The sequence below is a fragment of the Morone saxatilis genome, unplaced genomic scaffold (genome assembly GCF_004916995.1).
Source record: "Morone saxatilis isolate NCDOM2014 unplaced genomic scaffold, NCSU_SB_2.0 Contig7, whole genome shotgun sequence".
Classification (NCBI taxonomy): Eukaryota; Metazoa; Chordata; class Actinopteri; family Moronidae; genus Morone; species Morone saxatilis.
The window spans coordinates 1,933,379-1,937,147 of NW_023340246.1; the positions used below are offsets into that span (position 1 = coordinate 1,933,379).

The 3,769-nt window shown below is 40.3% G+C and overlaps 1 protein-coding gene across 1 annotated transcript in view; it reads right to left on the reverse strand.

The window, feature by feature from the left end:
- The window catches only part of gpr63 (G protein-coupled receptor 63), an 8,292-nt gene extending 4,588 nt beyond the window's left edge, over window positions 1-3,704 (reverse strand). Inside the window, exon 1 of the mRNA XM_035679003.1 lies at window positions 1,039-3,704. The gene's annotated coding sequence lies outside the window, so the exon portion shown is untranslated. The remainder of the gene's footprint in view (window positions 1-1,038) is intronic.
- Between the last annotated feature and the right edge of the window lie 65 nt (window positions 3,705-3,769).

The window sequence follows — 3,769 nt, forward strand, 5'->3', positions numbered from 1 at the left end:
GATGGATAAACAGCACCACAGCTAAGAAAAATCTATGTTTTTGATTTTGGGCTGAACTGTCCCTTTAATCTGTACATGAAGAGAAAACTAAAAAACGCGATTTGTCATTTTACAGAGTTGCAGACTGGAACTATTTCTTGGCAAACAACAGCCAGGTGCAGTGACAGTGTACAGCTTCCTAGAGTCTTGTCTTCACGGCGAGGTTGTCAGGTTTGATACCATCAAGGCTGTACACAGACCGAAACCTGTGCTCACTGACCATATCTGGAAAACAACACAGTATCCAGAGGCAACAACAACAGAAAAGTGCTTGGCGGATGGATACACAGCTGTTCATCAAGAAACAGTTATGCTGCGTAACTCCCACTGTAAATATAACTTGTCTTTCTTCTGGTTGATGTATGGATTAAACAAAAGAGATACACCTTCATTAGTGAGCTTTGGACAGAGCCAGGTTTGCCTAAAGTCTTCATGCTAAGCTAGGCTAACCTGGTCCTGACAACAGCGCAGTACTTACACAGATCTTCTCATTTCATCTCAGGAAGAAGGAGAACGTGTGCATTTGTCAAAATGCTACAGTATAAACCAAAGTAGAGCAGCAAACCCGCAACTGGAAAACATTTGTCTATAAAGAAATAAAAATCTCTCCTGTTTGCCTGAAATGTGATAAGAAATCCTGTTAAAGTGCTTTTCTTCCCCGCTGCCAGTAACCAACAGCCAGTGGGGGACTGGGGACAAGTCAAATACTGCAATAAAAACCCTTATCACTTGTATAAACATTGGGCACTGTTATTTCAGACTGCCTGGTATCATTTACAATGGCCGAGCAGCAAATGCCAAATAATAAATGTGCTGTAGAAAAGAGTCCATTTGTAAGTACTTAGTGGGATTAATTTTTGCACATAAATGAAGTTTTTTTTGTGCTTTTATGTCTGTGTGGGTGTAAAATCCAATCCAACTCCATTCTGTTATTCTGAGGATGGTGACATAAGCCTTTATGTAGCCGTGTTAAACACAGGTTGGGTGCTGCTTTGATACCTGGATATGTAGCCATTCAACAGATAGTGTTATCATGGCACAGGACAGACAAGAGAGGAAGAGCTGTTGTAAGGAGATAAACGGGCCAGCGGCGGTGAAGTCGGGAAAGACAGCGCTTTATTCATATGGTGATGATGAGCGCATTGTCTGCTGCTGTTACCCACTGCTTCATCACAATGAAGACCTGCTGAATGAAAGCAAAATAAGAAATTGGTCTCATCTTGGCCTACTTCCCGCTCCATTCACTTCGTGTTATGCGAGGACACGGGCCTTGCGGATCACAACACTGAGCAGACTGTGCAGCGGTCTACCTCGACAGGGACGGTAATGCCACATCTCTGCTCCTTCCTTTAGGGGCGGAGTGACCTAAAATGTTAAAATAGCCACTTCAGCCTCCGAGCAATCAAGTAAACCTGCAGTAAAAATGGATGATCGGGTACTCCACGTTCTAAAACACTGGGAATTGTTCAGATACGGTGTGTGGCAGCGTAATTATGCAACGGGGAATTGCAGAGAGTGTATACTGAGAGCTTTTCAGCCACGTCTTGTAACCTTGAGTTGATAAAGAGTACACTTTGGAGACAAAAGTGTAGTGAAAACCTGCATAGACAGTCCATGGTGGCAGGATTGAAGAGATGATGGCAATAACAGCCTGTCAGAGGGTACCGCATTTGTTTCAGGTAGTACTGGTAATGTAATGAGAGTGAAGATGTGTCTGTGAAAGAGAAATACCTCACATATTCTATTCTCATATCGTCATAAGTGCTTTCTGGATATTTACCTATGGGAGATAGTTACAGCAGATTCTAGATTAATATCTGTGGAAAGACATTCATTTCTAAAACTGAATATACTGAAGATGAAATCTGCCATAACACATTTACAGGCATGGATTAAATGTTGGACTGTAAATATACGGAAGTAAAGACATGCCATAACAAATCAAATAAAACTGAATACCTCACTGTGAGCACAAGAATGCCCCTTTTATTTCAAATTCAAACAACTGCGCCAAACTTTACAGGTATATTCTGTAAGGGGAGTCGCTTCAAAACAAAAACAGTGTGAACACGACATGGGTTGTTTATCCAGTGAAAGATGTTTATGTTGCCTTATCAGTAAACAAGTTTGTTGTTCTTTTTGATAACACAAAATTGAAAAAACAAAAGTTGCGCCAAATCACTTGAGAGGTAATTTAAGCCTTTTGGATTCAATAAAGCTGCGTATGAAGGCAAGGCTGATTACTGACTATTCCAAATGCAACTGCCTTAGCTGCTCACCAGGCATGCAGTCTGGGTCCACAGGATGTTTCTGTGTTATTATTTAGTCACTTAGTTAGAGATAGCAGGGGCTTTTAAAATATCTCAACTCCAGTAATTCTGAATTTTTGACAGGTTTTGTATAAAGTTGCATTTTTCAGTTTAATTTATTGATCATGCTGTAACAACTACAAAACAAAACAGCCATGGAACCAATTCCAGTTTTCCTTCATATGCCAGTCTAGATGTAAACTAGGTCTTACACTGTATTCATAATCTTCAGTTTAACCCTTGAAACGTTCAGATCCTGGATGGGTTATGCGAGAATTTTGCGTTAGATTCGATCTTGTTCATTTTTTAAAACCAGGACAGCCCTAATCACAACTGAATACTTGAAGTTTCATTCATTATAAATAGCACTGAATTCATAGCATTGAAATATTCGATTTTTATCTTGAATTTTATTGTCGAAATGTAATAAATCCAGTATTACTCCATTTTAAAAGGGTGCAGTAAGCAATTTTGGAGACAGTGATTGTAAAATCTCATTCCCAGGTCTTCATATATGAACACTTTCTTACTGACCTTCGATTGGCCAATTCATTGGTTTCTTGTCATGTGCTAGACTTTCTAAAGCCTGAAAACAGAGCCAAGAGGAGGTATAGAAATGTAGTTGTCTCTCAGACCACTTAAATCACATTATGCTGTAAGGCTGTTATGGAATTTTTGCCCAATGATGCCAAAAATAAACAGCCCACCATTGCCTTTAATCTGACTTTTTAGGCCCAAAAATGGCCAAATTTGACTAACTTAATGCAAATATTTTAGATTTTTTGAATAGCAAACAGTTGATTTATATTAGAGTATTGATTGTTTTTCAGAAATACTTTTAGTTCACGTTTTAAACATTGCAAAACAACTTTTTGGTGGAACATTTGAATGCTACAAATACAGTGACAGCGGTTCAACTCCACATATCAGGCATTCAGTTGCACATGTGAGCATTGCAACAACTGACGGATACATCTGTGACATGAGCTCGGAGGTGTCCTGAAAACGGACCCAATTCTTCAGAAAATCAAAGCCAAACACAATTACACCTCATTCAGGCCAACTCTGCAGCTCACTGACCGCCTTTGCAGTACGACATTGGAGCTTCTTCTTTAGAAATGATTCGCTCATTTGTAATTTAAATACAGCCTCACTGTTGCGTTGTTATGCCACCAAAATGGTTGAGACGACAAACAGTGATTCGCGGAGAGTCCGCGGAGAGTTCCACCTCTGTGGACGACGAGGGCAGCAGCGGGTGTTCGCAACGGAGAGCCCACATTTTGCTTTCATGTCGGGATTTAGCAGACATATTTAAGAGAAATAACAGTTGAATTGCGTTACTGGCGGTTTCCACTGACATTACCTGCTTCATTCTCCCATGTCGAAGCTCAGGAGCGGCTGAAGCTCAGTCCTCCAAATGG